This window comes from Dromiciops gliroides, chromosome 1 (assembly GCF_019393635.1).
Source record: "Dromiciops gliroides isolate mDroGli1 chromosome 1, mDroGli1.pri, whole genome shotgun sequence".
NCBI classification, from domain to species: Eukaryota; Metazoa; Chordata; class Mammalia; order Microbiotheria; family Microbiotheriidae; genus Dromiciops; species Dromiciops gliroides.
The window spans coordinates 586,030,820-586,048,947 of NC_057861.1; the positions used below are offsets into that span (position 1 = coordinate 586,030,820).

Genomic DNA, 18,128 nt, shown 5'->3' on the forward strand with positions numbered 1-18,128 from the left:
GGAGAAAGCAATCACCCCGCTTCCCTCGTGGCGGTGCCGCCCTCCGCCCCCACCCGAGTCCCCTCCCTCCTTCCCTTTCTCCCTCCTTCCCTCCCTCCCGCAGCGCCCTCCAACCCCCTCCTCGCGGGTCTTCGGGACCCTGAGGCAGGGGCGCTGACCCCAAGCATCTTCCCCCTTTTCTTATTTCCATCCCCCCATCTCCGGGGATGGGGCCTCCCCGGCAGGCCCCCTCGCTCGCCCCACCAGCCGGGGGGCGGAGGGGGGCTCCCCGAGATGAGGCGCCCACACACAGAGCCACCCCAACCCAACCCTGCTCAGTGAGGATCACAAACTTTTCTGGTAAATGACCCAGCGCGGCCGTAATATTGTCGGAGATTCAGATTTGGACGTGGGATTTCACTGGCACAGGGAACTCCTTGGTGAGGAAACTCCCTCTACCAGTGCAGGTCGGCACCTTCTCTGCTACGTGTGTATATTTATATGTATATAAGCATTTACAAATATATGCATTATAAATATATAACACCCCCCCCCTTTAGAAAGTTGCCCGAGTCACAGTATGTATTTGAAATGGGAGTTGAACCTAGGTCTTCCTGGCTCCAAGGCCATCCTGGATCAACCACTATTATTGTCATTATTATTAACTTTACGGGCGACATAGTCGATTATTTCATCGACTGGACTACCGAGAATAGACTCTGAGCAGGACGGGTAATAGCACAGTTTCACAGGATTACGCCCAGGTTTCTTGCTCACAGGTAGTTCACTTTTCCTCATCAAGCAACCTGGGTCAGAAAGCAGCTTCTTTATATGATCTGGGTTCTTTGAAGTTCAGCCGAAACCATACTAATATTAACATCCCTTGCCTTCTCCCTCTTTCCTCTCCCCACCATAGGGTACGTAAGTGGAAATGAACGAGACTTGTAGGGAACTGTTAGTGATTTCGATGACTGGCACTCGGAGGAAGGGAGTGTATAAAGTGGAATTCTGCAGAAGCCCCCAGGAAATGAAATGGAAAAATTTCCCAGCTTTTTTCATCTTTTGAATAATCTTATCTCAATTTTATGTGACCTTTTTGTTAGGGAATAATAGAATTGAGCTGGCATTCTTAAGTGGTTTTAAAGGTCTATTACGAAAAAGCTCACACATATTCAAAAGTTGTTTATAGACCCCTTTTTATGTTGCCTTCGCTGAGCATACTTGGAAAAGGCCCATCTTTGTACGTTGGCAAAATATTTACTGGTATCCACCATAGAGACTGAAAAGTTATCTCCTATAGCATTTGGCTTAGTGGAAACCCTTTTGTTAATGATGCTAAGTATTTTGACACTTAAGTGATTGGAAGGAGACCTAGGAAAGAACCAGAGCATAAAATTTAAATTGTCGAGTTACAATCCAAATTTATGCAATTGCTTATTTTAAAAATTGTGGCCTCGTGAGTACAATAAAGTTTTTACACGTTTCCTGGCTTTGTTGATGGGGAAAAATTAAAAAGGTAAAATTAAACAAGTTCATCTGTTGATGGTGATATTTATACAATTTAAATTTTGAAATCTAAATTGGTTTCCAGTTTTTAAACTGAGAATAAGTTGCTACTTGCTTAAAGACCTTTGTTTATTCATTGACTTGGTACTTTTTGTATCTATATTGTTGCCAATATAGATATTTTTAGTGGTGTACAGATAAATTGAATACTTTTGAGTTGGAAAGTAATCGAAGTTGAGAGCAATTTATTTCCATTACTTCTAGCTAGCCAGTACCATTCAGTTAGAGGGAGGGAGGGCAGGAGGGTGTCATCTTACTACTTCTACTTATGCCAGTTTCAACATTAATCAAATGATAATTTTGTGAAAGTAATCACAGCATTGATAAAGGAATAGAACAGGCAACAAACTGAGAAGTATGTGGTTAACTTTCTAAAATTTCATATTATTTTTCTGTACAAAGTATTTCAGTGAGTGTATCTGGATATATAGAAGAGAAACTTCCCAAAACAAATTTGTTTTGTATAGATATATAATATTTACAGACCATAGCACCTGAAATAGACGTCAGTGTTCTGAAGATTTCCTGTGGGATTTTTACTCTGTATCTATTAAACAAAGGGTTTCCAGTGTTTGTAGATGTATGAGCCATTTTGGAAAATGTTCAGAAGAAAATAAAATACTTAGTAACCTCATGGAAGAAATGTGTGGCTAATATGTTTGGAGGTAAAACTAGTAAACCATGTAGATAAAAGAATTTTTAATTTTCTTTTTAAAAAACCCGGTGACCGGGGCAGCTAGATGGCACAGTGGTTAAAGCACCGGCCCTGGATTCAGGAGTACCTGAATTCAAATCCGGCCTCAGATGCTTGACACTTACTAGCTGTGTGACCCTGGGCAAGTCACTTAACCCCCATTGCCTGCAAAAAAAAACCAACCCAAACCCTGGAGACCTTCAGGACATTAACAAATGTAGATATTCTTAAAAGGATACTGTCTTACCATTTGCAGACTATTTTCAAAACTTGTATTAAGTGATTTATAGTTCCTTTTTCTTTCTTTTTTAAAATGAATATCATAGATCATAGATTTAGAGCTGGAAGGAATCTTAAAGATCAGGTCCTAGAACCTAATTTGCAGATAAGGATATTTAGGTCTGGGGGAAAAAATAGGCGTTTTGCCCCAAGGGCATAGAGGGAGTAAGTGGCAGAGCCAGAATTTGAACCTAATTCCTCTGAACCTACTTTCCAATGCGTTTTGTTTTTAATCTGTGTGAAGCACATAATCCACAGGAGGTTTTGTGGTCTTTTTTTCAGTCAGCAAACCTGTCTAGGTGCTTCAGCTTCTGGTTTCATTTTTATTCTAGTACTACTTGTAAGTAATTTTAATGAAGTTTACATGTAACCTAAACCCAAATTACTAGATATTCCTTTACTTAATACTGCTTCTCTTAATAGGCTTTCTTTGCTATATAGTATAATTTTCCCCATCCCTACTCCTGTCCCTACCAAAAAACCAAACCCACAAACAATAAAAGATACATATTTGGTTTTTGTTTTTCGAGGCACTGAGGGTTAAGTGACTTGCCCAGGGTCACACAGCTAGTAAGTGTCAAGTGTCTGAGGTCAGATTTGAACTCAGATCCTCCTGAATCCAGGACTGGTGCTTTATCCACTGTGCCACCTAGCTACCCAAAAGATACATATTTGGAAGGGGGAAGAAGGTACAAATGATAGGATTTCAGAACTGGAAGGGACCTTAAAGATCATCTACTTGAAGTCCCTTATATAGGTGATGTATCACCTATATAATCAAAGTCAACATTAGTGATAGTCAAAACTAGGACCAGATATGAGGTACTGTGAATGAGATCCTAACTCACTTAAGGAGAAGATTATCAATATTAATACCAAATAACATTCTTGCCATAAAGGCTAATGTAGAAATTCAAAAGGAACATTTATTTAACCATACCCCCAACTCCTGCCTTTTCACATCTGTCTTAGTCAATCTATCTCTACATTTTAACTGAGTTGGAGCCTTTGGAGTGCCTGCATGTTTTTTTCCTAGCTGGCATCCTGTTCCTTTACATCCACAAAATGAATCAACCACCAAGCATTTATTATGCACCTATCTGTACTAGACACTGTGCAGGACACATAAAGACAAAAGTGAAGCAGTATGACTTGTAGATGCAACAATGTAGATATATAGGTGTGTATACACACACACACACACACTGTGATGTTGGAGTAAGGAGGGGTACTGGTAGCTAGGGGATTTAGCAAAAGATTCACAGAAGGTATTGTCTGAGCTCAGTTTTTTAGGAAACCAGGGAGATGTGACTGGATTGTGATCCAGTATTCAGGGACAGCCACTGTAAAGGCTATAAATAGAATGCCATAGGTGAGGAGCAATAAGACCATAGAGTTGTGCGAAGGGGAATGTTATATGAGAGTGGAAAGGTAGGTTGGGGACATATTGTTTTGGGTCTTAAATGCAAAACAGGAGTTTGTATTTGGCACTAGACATAATAGGGAGCCACTGGAGTTTGAGAAGTCACTTTTTCTTCCTGTAAAATTCAGATAAGACAACTTATTACATAGCCTTTTTTTAAATAGTATTTTATTTTTTCCAATTACATGTAAAGATAGTTGTCACAGGGAAATTGGTTGGTTTGGGGGTCCTTAGGCATTCCTCTTTAAAGAATTATACCCTCTAGCACATAAATCCAATTAGAATAAAATACTCTTTGATTTAGGTGCTAGAGAAAGGAAACTAAGAAGTCCTTGGACTTCTCTTGTGGGGAGATGGCTTAAACACTTGGTTTTCTGAGATACCTAACTCCCTGAACAGGAGAAAGGCAAAAGCTTTTATAGAGGATGGATGCTGGTGAGACAGATGGGGTGATCATGTGACTGGAAAGTTCCCTTTGGGGGTGGGGGAAGCTGAAATGAGGGGAGGTAGTCCTAACTTCTGGAGCTATCTCTGTCCCCTTGGTGCCACTCAGGCAGCAGCTGTGCCTAACGGGCTTATCTCTCTTGCTTCTCAAGGTGTGTCTTGTCCTTCAGTTTAGCTGGCCAGTTTAAACTTTAGTCTTAACCCCATAACAATAGTTTTCAATATTCATTTTTGTAAGATTTTTAAGTCCCAAATTTTTCTTCCTCCTTCCCTTTCCTCCACCTTCCTCAAGACAACAAGCAGTCTGATATAAGTTATACAGTACAGTCATGTTAAACACATTTCCACATTTGTCATGTTGTGAGAGATGAATCAGAACAAAAGGGAATAACCACAAAAAAGAAGAAACAAACAAATAAAAAATCAACCAAAAAAGTGAAAATAGTATGCTTCAGTCTGCATTCAGACTGCATGGTTCTTTTTCTGGATGTGGAGAGCATTTTCCATTATGAGTCTTTTGGACTTGTCTTGCATGATTGTGTTGCTGAGAAGAGCTAAGTCTATCACAGCTGATCATCACATGATGTTGATATTACTGTGTACAGTGTTCTACTAGTTCTGCTCATTTCACTCAGCATCAGTTCATGTCTTTCTGAGTTTTTCCTGAAATCTACTCATCATTTCTTACAGCATGATAGTTTTCTATTACATTCATATACTGTAACTTGTTCAGCCATTCCCCAGTTGATGGACATCCCCTCAATTTCCAATTCTTTTGCCACCACAAAAAGAACAGCTATAAATATTTTGTATATGTGGGTCCTTTTCCCTTTTTTATAATCTTTTGGGGATATAGACCTAGAACTGGTATTGCTGGGTCAAAGGGTATATGCAGTTTTACAGTCCTGTGCTCATAGTTCCAGATTGCTCTCCAGAATGGTTGGATCAATTCACAACTCCACCAAAAATGCATTAGTGTCCTCATTTTCCCACATCCTCTCCAACATTTATCATTTTCCTTTTTTGTGTCATATTAACCAATCTGATAGATCACGTAGATTTCTTAAATGTATAGTAAGAGATAGAAATTATAAGTAGTGGACAGACTTGCCTAGGAGTCTGATGAATACCTATATACTGCTGTTATGATTTACTCATTCATAAGAATTAATAAACATTTATTTGCGTCAGGGATTGCTAGTTGCTGGAGTGAAATAGTCTCTGCCCTCAAAGACCTTCCATTCTGCTGGGGTGGTACAATTTGTTCACTGTTAAATACATAGTTATTTGAGGGAGGAGTACTAACCAATGTGAAAGGCTTCATAAAGACGGAACAGCTTGAGCAAAGGCATTGAGGGGAGGAGAAGATAAAGCAACTGAAGAATGAAGGGTTAGAACAGTAGCACTCAGTGGTGCACCTTATTTTGAGAAGTCCCTGACATATTTGAAAATGATTTTCAAGGTTGGTCTAATGCCAGCTATTTGGATAGGGACTACAAAGACCTAAGATTTGTTAAGGGATCCCCAGAACTTGTCTTTGAGTTGCTATATTTTCCAGAAACACTGGATCCAGAGCACGCAGGAGGCCCTGAATGTGTCAAGGACAGAGCCCCACCCAGCTGACATAATTTGTTGTTTGCACCCCAAGCTGGATTTCCTGTGTGTCCTTGGGAGGCAAGACAGTCACCAGCCAATCTGTGCCAGGCTGGGAAAATGCTTGTGTATCTGGGGTCCTTTGCAGATAAGCAGATCCTCCTATCTTCATAGTCTAGCAGTTTCTGAAGGAAAAGAATGTAGCTTCTGCCATTACTTTGCTCCCCCTTCAGTAGTGCTTTTGTCTTTTTACCTGCCTTTATTACACCTGTCCCCTCCTGTGCTACACCCCTTCCTGTTTTTTCCTCCTTTTGCTCTACTGTAATAAATATGAAAACTTCTGTCAGGATTGTGAATTCTTTGGGTTCCACATACATGTTCATTTCTCTTGTAATAAACCTGTTTTTCACATAAGTTTTGTATTATGATTGTTGACAAATTTTATTAATCTAAGGAACTTCCCATGAATAAACTCTCTCTACTAATGCAGGTTCTCTGCAACTTACAGCCTTAGAGAGTTTCCTAGAGCAGTGAGAGGTTAAATGACTTGTGTAGGCTAGACTTGAAACCAGGTCTTCCTGGCTGCAAGGCCAATTTTCTTTCCACTGTGCTATGATGCTAGTTATATATGCAATCTTTCTCAATAAAACATTTAATAGAATCATAGAATATTAGAGCTGAAAGGGACTTTAGGAGTTATAGTCTAACTGAAATTTGCCAATTAATGGCTCCTAAAGACCACTCCTGGAATATAAATATATATTTGTGTGTATATCCATATGTGTGTGTGTATATATATATATGCATATATGGAAATGTAGCCAAATTGGTTACCAAGGGATATGTTCATTTATAAGTAAAAAAATGTTTAAAAAGTCACAAGTGTGAGTGATCATTTCTGTGGCATGGCTTAGTTGTAGGGTCAAAATTTCAATTTGGAGGTCTAAACTTTTATGTTTTAACTAGTATGTTTTATTAGTTACTTTTTTTTTTTTTTGCTGGGCAATGGGGGTTAAGTGACTTGCCCAGGGTCACACAGCTAGTAAGTGTCAAGTGTCTGAGGCCAAGTTTGAACTCAGGTACTCCTGAATCCAAGGCCAATGCTTTATCCACTGCGCCACCTAGCTGCCCTTTATTAGTTACATTTACCAATTAATTTGCCAATGTTTAACTAGTTAATGTTTTATTTGACCTAAGGTATGTCTTTTATGTTTAAAGAATGATAATTGTGTTGCTTTGTGAATTTTTGAGCATGTAAATGGTAAAATTGATTTGAAAAACACTTTTGCTTTGAGCTTCCCTCAGTTGCACTGACGTTAAAGAATAAATAAGACTGTTTCTTACCTTAAAAGAGACTTTGCAGATCTTAATTTGCAGTTCTTTTGAGGATGATTCTTCCTTTTTTCTAGGTTCATAATAGATGTGCTAAGGAGAATGTAACAAGAAAAACTTTAAATAATCCTATTGAGGTAAGTTTAAATTTAACTTTAAAAATTTGTATTCAAAATTAATGTAATTTCACATTTTTTATTCTCTTCTTTGACCTAGTTCATCCTCAATCTGTGGGGGTAGGGGAGGGGGAGTGGTTAGAAGGTTTCACACCAAGAAGATTTATGTCTTAACACATTGGTTTTAACATTAAAAGTGTGATCTTAAAGAATTGGTGGTGATGGATGGCAGTGCCAGTAAGTAAACTATGTGAATGAAATGAGTTGACCTTTGTATTTTGGGCTTAATTCTGTTATTCTCTCTTTATCTAATATTTAAGATACTGCAGTGCCAGTATAAATCAGGGCTTTAGAACTCTATTCAGCTCTGGTAATTTTCACCTGTTTGGTTTGGTTTTTTGTAGACTTACTATATGGACCAAACAGACTATGCTTCCTTCAAAATTATGTTTAAGTGGTCAGTATTCTAGATAAGAGAACATTTTAACCCCTTTCTGTATTATGTATAACTTTACTGAAAACATACCTATGGTTCTCATTTGACTAGACCCATCCTAACCATCTTTATGTAGAACTCTGTTACATAATCTTTGCGGTTTTTTCAAGAAAGTTGAGTTCTTGATTATACATTGATTGACTAATTAAATACTTGGTTTGTCTTATCCCTTTGATGCCTTTTGTTTTTATATCCAGCTAATTTCTGATTATACTCCTCCCACAAATAGTGTGCCTTTCCTTGTGGGGAAAAAAAAATAGTAAAACAAAACCACTTACACATCAATCACATCTGACTGGATTTGCAATAATCTATACTCATTGCTCCCCCACTTTACCAATGAAAAGAAATTGTTGCCCTTATTTTAAATAATTGGTTGTGATTATGCTACAGCTAAAAGTTGTCTTTGCGTTTTTAAAGAGCAGTAAATTTTATGAGCTATTTATTCACTAACATGAGCCAGAGTTCTCTAAATATTCAAACTCTAGAACAAATCTTGCAAATAGCATTGATTTTACAGTACCACATAAGTATGAGATTTACAAATATGTTACAGATGTTATAAAACTTTCATTTTGAAGAAATTTTGTAATATATTTGAGTTCATGTGAAAGTTTTTACAAGGATTGTAGATTCTCACCATTTATTGATATTTTCAATGTGCACCATTACATGCTTCTACTTATATTTAAATGCAGTTATCTAATAAACCCCTTATTTTGTTATGTAAGACATTTACAAATCACCTTACTTTTGCATAAATTTTATTTTGCTGTTTCTTGTTTAATAATATGCAGAGTTTTAATTTGGATATTGTGTTATGTAGTTGTCAACTTTGTCACCTTACCCTTTTTCTATTATAAACTTACATTGTGGGTTTCTGTTATAGTTGTAGTGAAATGCGACTTTCTTTCAGATTATTCCCTCATGTCTTTTTATAAAATTGAGAAGTTATTAAAACACAGTGGAGAAAGCACCAGCCCTGGATTCAGGAGGACCTGAGTTCAAATGTGATCTCAGACACTTGACACTTATTAGCTGTGTGACCCTGGGCAAGTCACTTAACCCTCATTGCCCTGCAAAAAAAACCCAAACCCAACCCCCCCTCCCAAATTTTTTTTTTAATTTGGAGGAAAAAAAGTTAAATCTTAAGATATTTAAGAAATTCAAACCTGAGTTTATATTTACATGATTATGCTGACATTTGTTGCTCTTTGACAGTTTTTCTTTTTATAATGTTGCTATAGGCTTGGGCTACGGCATTTTTGTCTAAAATTGTACTGTGTTTTAATGTATTTTTATGAAAGGAACAAAAATAAGCAAGTTAAGCAAGATATTGTGTCCTTTCATAAGTGTAATCAGTAATGTAAGAAAAATCACATATTCACCATAGGGATTAAATAAAATCAGAACCAATTTGAATCTTAAGTATGTAAGTAGTATGGAAAATATGATTTTAGGTTTATATGGAGCCAACTTATCTAAAAAATTTTATGGTTTAAATTCTAGTAAAATGCCGTAAGAATATAAAGGACAGCAAAGAATTGCCAACATTTAAGATGAGTATTACAAATCTGTGCCCTATATCCTGCCAGTTAAGATTTTCTGGCTCTTTAAGCCAAGTATTTACAGCCAAAATAAGCAGAGGATGGAGCAATTATCTGGCTCCTTTCAGCAGTGTAGTCTTCTCTTGTTTTAGCCCTTTCAGCTAAAATTTGGATGCATAAACCAGAATTATTTCTAATTAGTATATAATTGCACTCTTATAAATAATTAAAATGCTGAACTACTTTGTTCTATTTGGTAGATTGAACATTTTGCTAAAATCTTGTATTGATTTGTTTAGCAAACTATTTTCTTAAGAAGTACAAAGATAAATTTCAACGTGACCTGATTGGGATTTTTCAGGGTTTCAATTAATAAGAGTACAAATTAGTGAGGATTTACTGTTGCATGATCTATACAAGGGCAGCTAGGTGGCTCAGTGAATAAAGTGGAGGGCTTGAAGTCAGGAAGACTTTACTTCCTGAATTCAAATCTGGCTTCAGACACTTATTTGTTGTGTGACCTTGGGCAAGTCACTGAACCCTGTTAGTCTCAGTTTCCTCATCAGTAAAATAATTTGGAGAAAGGAAAGGACAAACTACTTCAGTATATTTTCCAAGAAATCCCCAAATGGGGTCAGGAAGATTTGGACATAATCAGATAACAATCTATAGCAAATTGCTTACCTTCTTAAGGAGGGGGGAGAGAAGGGAGGGAGAGAGTTTGGAATTCAAAATTTAAACAAAACAATTGTTAAAAATTGTTTTTCATGTAATTGAGAAAAATTTTTTTTAAAAGAACCAAAAAATGAGTTTACTATATTTATATTCGCTGAACTATTTACATACAACACTGACACTATTGTGTCAGAATGTTTTACAGGTATTTTATTGATGTGCTTTTTAAAACTAATTACTGTAACTTCTCAATTATCCCCTCTGCCATTCCAACCCTTGCTTGTAATAAATATCAAGCAAAATGAATTGATACATTGGCCATGTCTGTAAATATATACTAATGTATCTACTGTACATTGTTTTGCCACTAGGAATGAGGCTGCCTTTTCCATCATATCCTCTGAAGTCATGATTGGTTAATACATAATTTAGAATTCTGAAGACCCTCAGTACTATTTTAGTCATGGTATAAATTATTCTCATTACTTTGTATTAGTTCATACAAGTCTTCCCATGTTTCTCTGAATTTTCCAAATTTGGCATTTTCATGATAATAATAATCCACACTTTCTTCAGCCATTCCCCATTTGATGGAGATCTACCTACTTTCCTTCCAGTTCTATTGCAATTTTAAAAAGTACTGTTAAAAATTATTTTGTATATTATGAGAAATTTCCCTCTCTCTGACTTCATTGAGTCATATATGCCTTATGGTGGTGTCACTAGGTCATAGTATATCCAGTTTGGTGATTTTTAGTTTAATTCTAAATTACATGTGCATTAACAATTCATTTTTGTTTCTATCTTCCTGCAATTCTGCCATTGTTTATCATTTTTGTCACCTTTACCAATATAATGTGATGTAAGCTGATACTTGTTTTTAAAAATCTCCAAAGCCATGAGTTCCTAATTTTTCATTTTCAGCAGTATTTTCATTTCATTGTCATACACTGATGCTGTATATATAGAGATAAAGCATTTAAGAATGTAACTATGTCTAGGACCCATGCTAAGTACTGGATATACAAATTTAATCAAGACAATCCTTTTGTTAATGAGCTTACATTCTAATGGGGGAATAGAGCACATAATGGGGAGAGCTGGATGGGTTAAGCACCCAGGTACAGGATGTGGAAGTGTCTTTATAAACAGTTTAGAGGCCTCATTCCTAGCAAGATAAGGTGAAAGGTCACCCTATTACAACTCATCATCCCTGGGATGGAGTGCAAGGTTAAGTTGGAAGGGGATATTGGTGGCAGAGATGAGATAATGGCCAAAGAGAAGGCAAGTTCTGTCATATTAGGATTTGCTAGTAATAAATAGGTTTTTGTTGTTGGTAGTGGTGGTGTTTTTTTGCGGGGCAATAAGGGTTAAGTGACTTGCCCAGGGTCACACAGCTAGTAAGTGTCAAGTGTCTGAGGTCGGATTTGAACTCAGGTCCTCCTGAATCCAGGGCCGGTGCTTTATCCAATGCACCACCTAGCTGCCCCTAGTAAATAGGTTTTTACTAAAGTATAAATGGAAATAAAGGCATTGCCATTCTTTTACTTCACTTAATTGTGTATGTGTGTATTTGGGGGTAAAAGAAAAGAGGATGAGTGCTACAACTTGAGACTATATCAAAGCAGAAGATTCAGTAGCTTTCTATTTCTTCTAAGCAAACTTTAAACTCCTTTCCTTTGTATTCAAAGTCCTTTATAGTCTTTCAGCCTGACTCTCCAGACTTACTGTATTACTCCATTCTACTGACTCTGTGCTCTGGCCAAACTGAACTACTTTCTGTCCCCAAAATGTGCACTGTCCTGTGCAGAGAAAATCTTCTGTTCTCTCTCCATGTCTCTGCTCATGTGAACCCTTATGTCTATAGAGTACCTCCACTCTTCTTTTTACCTGTTAAATTCTTACTCATCCTTTAAATCCCATAGATCTAGATGTATGTATGTATGTATGTATGAATCTATCTATCTATCTATCTATCTATCTATCTATCTATCTATCTATCTATCTATCTATCTATCTATCTAACCAGTTTCTAGGTGACAAGTTGATATAAAAGAGTTTTAGTAGATTACAAACTTGGATTAAGTCAACAATATGATATGACAGTTAGGAAAGCTAATGAAAGCTTAGCCTGCATTAGTAGAGGCATAGGGTTTACGTGTAGGGAGGTAATCATCCTACAATATTAGTTGAGAAACAGAGATTTCAAAGAAATAAGCCTGCATGGTAGTGCAGTATAATTAATTTTCTGCAGTGCTAACAACCAGTGTTCTCTTTCTGTGACATTTTATTATTGTGGTTGTATTCCTTAGGGAATTTTTGGACTTTGACTTAGTTTTTTAAAAAGATAGTGGAGAATAATTACTATGGGCACTCTACCCAGTCTTAATTATATCTTACTGTGTGGATCACTACTTTTTGAAAGCCACACCCTTGGAAGTGCCATCTTTTTACTGCACACAGTGATTTAAATTCCTCTTTGTCACTATGGAATCTAGACATTAATTCTTTTAAATAGGCTTTCAAAATGGGCATATTTTAAGTATCTGAGAGATTCTGTATGTTAACTTTCAAAACTGTCCATCTGTCTGTGCTTTCTTCTGAACTTAATTTGTTGTCTTCTGCACATTTTTCAAAATGGCCCTCTTATTTCTGGCATTATTGCTAATTTCCCTCCCCAATTAAAAATGAATAGAAAAAAAAAGCTTGTAACATTAATCATTTAAAAATGAATTAACATAATTGCTGTGTCTAAAAATATATGGCTCTTTACCTTGTATCTATCACAGCTCTGACAAGCTATTTCATTATTGGTCCTCTGCAGTCCTCATTGGATATTTGCATTGCTCAGCATTCTTATGTTATATATCTGTCATATGTGTTGCTCAGATTTCTTTTTTTGGGGGGTGGGGTGGGACAATAAGGGTTAAGTGACTTGCCCAGAGTCACACAGCTAGGAAGCATCAAGTGTCTGAGGCCAGATTTGAACTCAGGTCCTCCTGAATCCAGGGCCAGTGCTTTCTCAACCACGCCACCTATATGCCCCCATTGCTCAGCTTTCTAATGTCTTATGTTTCAAAGTTGTTTTTCTTAACCCTGTTGCTGTCCTTATATATAAATTGTTCTATTCTGCATATGTTCATATCACTTAGTGTTCACTAAACTCATTTCTTATGATGTATTAACATTCCTTTATGTTCATATAGCCATCCCCCAATTGTTTGAGACAATCTAAGGCACCCCCTTAAATTTCAGTTCTTTTCCTTTTTTCTTCCCTTTTAATCCACTGAGGATCAAGAAGGTTTTGGGGGGGCGGTTTGCCTGTGATTATTCCTATGTAGGATTATCCTTTCTCTTAACTCTGCTTCCCTATCCCTACTTATTTCCCTTTTGAGTTTGATGTATTTCTCTAATAAACTATGTATTAAACTGTCTGTCCATTTCAGATGAGTGAAGTTCATATTATGTCCTTATTCATTTCTCCATGTTTGTATATTCTTCTCATGAACTCCATTTACAAAAAAATAGTATGTTCTATTGCCTTCTTCCATTTTCTAAACTAGTGTGTTCTTTTTACCCTCCCATTTCTGTTTCTTCTGCAAAACCTCAAAATTGAATCAACTTTTTCTCTGGTGTGATGTTTAAAATCTAATGTGTGATTGCCTTACCTGCCTTCCAGGGTAGGGGGGAGAACTTGCTAAGTTTTTTTTTTTTTTAAGTGAGGCAATTGGAGTTAAGTGACTTGCCCAGGGTCACACAGCTATTAAGTGTTAAGTGTCTGAGGCCAGATTTGAACTCAGGGTACTCCCGACTCCAGGGCCGGTGCTCTATCCATTGCTCCACCTAGCTGCCCCTTAGCTAAGTTTTACTGATAAATTCAGCACCAGTTTAGGCTTTCAAGCATTTATTAAAGTATATTAAGGTTTAACAGAGAGAGAGAGAGAGAGAGAGAGAGAGAGAGAGAGAGAGAGAGAGAGAGAGAGAGAGAGAGAGAGAGAAAGAGAAAGCAAGCCTCCTTCACCTAGCTATCCAAGAGAGAACACGTGAAATTCCGAAAGTTAGGAGATCTGTCTACCCTGCTTGCTTCTCCCACCACACGCTTGCTTCTCCCACCACATGCTTGTTCCTGAACGAAAAAGAAAGAGATCCTCAGCTGCTTCTCCAAGAAGCCCCCTGTGGAACAGGAAGCAGGGCAGTCCCTACACATAGCTCTAAGATAATTGGCTGGTCCATTGATTGACATGACTTACAGGCAGTCTATGAATAGAAGTAACTTCCAGATGCCAGGCAGCTTCTGGATGCTAGTCACATGCTTTCTTTTCAGGGGGGGGTGTCACCCTGGTTCTCACAATCTCTTTCTCAGCATGGGGTGGCACCCTAATTCTCACACTCCCCCCTGTGCTTCATGAAGAAACATAATTTCCTTACATGAAGCAATAACATTACAGATACTTATGACTAACAAAGTAAAGGGAATGAAAAGAGAGAAAAGAAATTGAGTGACACATTAACAGAGGCTAAAGGGGGCATTCCCCTTTAGTAAGTGGACATTATAAACTGTGTATGGAATGGGGAAAAGGAAAACAGGAAAATGTCCATTTAAGTCTTTGGAAGTCTTTTCTCAGATGATTCTTTGGATGTCCTCTGGGTGTAGTTGTGGAGTGAAAGTCTTTCAGGTGTGAATGCTGATGATCAACTAACAAGCCTCAGCTGTGGAGTTTCGGCTGTGATTATAAAGTCTCTCAGGTGTTTCAGATACTGCTAATCAGATGGAAAGTTTCCTACAAAATTGATCTTAACACATTTAAATAGCTTTGCCAATAACCAAATCAAATAATGAGACTTCTCAAAAACATGTCTAAGTAAATTCAGAATCTTTTAGAGATTTTACAATTATTGTCCAGTTGTTACACATGAAACATATAATAAAAACAAAAATTGAATGGCCTGAACGTGGGTCATTTAATCTCCAAACATTGCGGCATTTGCAAAGAATCCTATGCCACCTGTCCACCTAAACATTCACTTTATTGGAAAGTCTGGTTCAGAGCGAGCAAGGATTATGATACTGGGGATATAGGACAAGGAGGATCCAGGCCCCAGGTTGAATCAGAGCCTGTTTCTCAGGCTAGAACACCAAATGGCCCAGCTTCTACCTCCTCTCCCTCTATTTCTTTTCTTTTCTTTTCTTTTTTGCGGGGCAATGGGGGTTAAGTGACTTGCCCAGGGTCACACAGCTAGTAAGTGTCAAGTGTCTGAGACCGGATTTGAACTCAGGTACTCCTGAATCCAGAGCCAGTGCTTTATCCACTGTGCCACCTAGCCAACCCCCTCTATTTCTTCTACAAACAATTCACCTCTAGCGGAGGCAGAGAGGCCTAAAATTCTTCCCCTTCAAGAGATCCTCAGCCATGATCAAAAGGGTACTGTGTTAAAGCTCAAACAATATTCACCTTTTGGCTCCAAAGATTTGAGTTCATGGAAACGAAATATTCCTAAATTTGACGAAGATCCCACAGAAGTTATCAGTTTAGAGCAATTTTCAGAGGATATCAGCCCACTTGGGGTGATGTTACTGCTCTCATGGAAACAATATTATCCCCAAGAGAAAGACCTGATATATTCACTGCAGTGAACTCCTTAGAAACATTAGGAAAAGTTGCTACTCAGTGGCCTTTAGAAGACCCTAACTGGGACCCCAATATCCCTCAGCATTTTGATATATTGCAAGAAGCAAGGGAAATTTTGTTGAAGGCAATGGAATCCTGTGCTAGTAAGACTGATAACTGGCAAAAATGTATAGATACAGTTCAAGAACCTAATGAAAAAAAATAGATTCTATGACAGACTGTGTAAGAGTGCCAAACAATATACTAGACTAGACCCATTAGATTCTAGAGATGCCCATTTTATCTGTTCCCATTTTGTGCACCAGTCCTTGCTAGAAATACAGAAATATTTTGAAAGGCAGTGTCCAGGTTGGAATGCCCTGAGTACTGACAGAATTAAGGAAATAGCAACAATATATTTATTAAGGAAATGAGAGAGAAGAAAGGAACAGATAGAACATTTTAACTCCATTACAGGAAACCACAAGGCAACAAAGTCAGGCAGTTGAGAATCACTATCAACCCCACTATTGCTATTAACCCCCTGGATTTTGCTATTACTGCAATAGACGGGGGCGCATAATGCGGTACTGTAGGACTATGAAAAGGGAAAAGAACCAAAAAAGATAAGTTTCTCTCAGAGAAGTACAGAGAGGCAGAATCAAAATAGATATAGACCTTTTCAGGGGGGCGTTGCCCTGGTTCTCACAATGTCTTTCTTAGCAGGATTCTTATGCAGGATTTTTCTTTTTACCATTTAATTTGTTAGTACTCTTTGAAGACATTAAAGTTATGAAGGGACCCTTGTTTCTTTTTCTGCATTAGAATGTTAGTACCATGTTATTACTTTAAAAAAAAAATTATCTTTCTGGATTTCTCTACTCTTATGTTTTTTATTTTCAAGTTTCTGCTCATCTCTGATCAGTCTAGTCTTTTCATCAGAAATGATTGAAAAGTCTTTTACTCCACTGACAACCTTTTTTTCCCCCTGTAGAATTATATTCAGCTTTGCAAAGTAAGTTCTTGGTTGTAAGCCTATAACTTTTGCCTTTTGGAGTATTATTTTAGAAATAGTAGTAAGCTAGCTGTAAGGTCTTATATGATCCTAACTGTAATTCCTTGGTACTTGAACTGCTTTTGTTCTGCATACTTGCAGCATTTTGGAGTTTTAGGGAATGAATAGTGTATTCTGTGTTCACTTTGATCTCAGGTTCCAATAGATCTGGATAGTTTTCATTTATCATTTTTTGTGAGAGAATGTCCAGACTTAAAAAAAAACAAACCCAAACAACATTATCTTCAAGGAGTCCAGTGATTCTTTTTTTTTTTTTAGTGAAGCAATTGGGGTTAAGTGACTTGCCCAGGGTCACACAGCTGGTAAGTGTTAAGTGTCTGAGGTCGGATTTGAACTCAGGTACTCCTGACTCCAGGGCCGGTGCTCTATCCACTGTGCCACCTAGCTGCCCCAAGTCCAGTGATTCTTAAATTAGGTCCTCTTGCTTTGTTTTTCAGGTTACTTATTTTTTTATATCAGCTTATATTTTCTTCTGTTTTTTTTCAATCTTTTGATTTTTTTTCTTTTAATTCTTCCTGCTTCATGGAGTCATTGACTTTTTTGTTTTGTTTGTTTGTTTTGGTGAGGCAATTGGGCTTAAGTGACTTTCCCAGGGTCACACAGCTAGTAAGTATTAAGAGTCTGAGGTCGGATTTGAACTCAGGTCCCCCTGAAACCAGGGCCGGTGCTCCACTGTGCCACCTAGCTGCCCTGAATCATTGACTTTTGATTGGTCTAGTCTAGCTTTCAGGGAGTCCCTTTCTTTTCCTCCCTCCCTTCATCCTTTCCTTCCTTCCTTTCATTTTCTTGTCTGCATTCTCTCCAATCTATTTGACCTAGTTGCCCCTCACTGTTTTTGAAAAAATAAGAAAAATAGTACGTGCATTAGCCTGTCCTAAAAATTATGCCTCTCTCTGTATTCCAAGTTCCTTACCCTCTTGTCTAGAAATGGATGAGTATCATGTTTCATCATGAGTCTTCTGGAATTGTGGATTGGTCATTGTGCTGATCAGAGTTCCCAAGTCTTTTAAAGTTGTTTGTCTTTACACTATTAGTACTATATAAACGGTTTTCCTGTTTCTGCTCACTTTACTTTATATCCATTCATAAGTATCTTCTCAGGTTTCTCTGAAACTATCCCCTTCATTTCTTATAGCACAGTTCTTTCAGATTTACATGCCATAATTTGTTCAGCCTTGCCCCAGTTGATGGGCTCCCTTCAGTTTTTAATTCTCTGCTACCACAAAAAAAGAAGCTACAAATGTTTTTGTACTTATGTACTTCTTTTCCTCTTTTGGATAGAGGTGTAGTAGTGGTATCA

At 37.5% G+C, this 18,128-nt stretch overlaps 1 protein-coding gene across 7 annotated transcripts in view; it reads left to right on the forward strand.

Annotated features, from left to right (window-relative positions):
* MRTFB (myocardin related transcription factor B) overlaps positions 1 to 18,128 on the forward strand; it is a 258,398-nt gene that overhangs the window by 573 nt on the left and 239,697 nt on the right. For 6 of the 7 annotated variants that reach the window (XM_043996516.1, XM_043996573.1, XM_043996509.1 and 3 more), the window contains exon 2: positions 7,388 to 7,447. The gene's annotated coding sequence lies outside the window, so the exon portion shown is untranslated. Of the gene's footprint in view, positions 1 to 400; positions 420 to 7,387; positions 7,448 to 18,128 lie in introns of those variants that run through there. The other variant, XM_043996525.1, reaches the window with a different exon arrangement.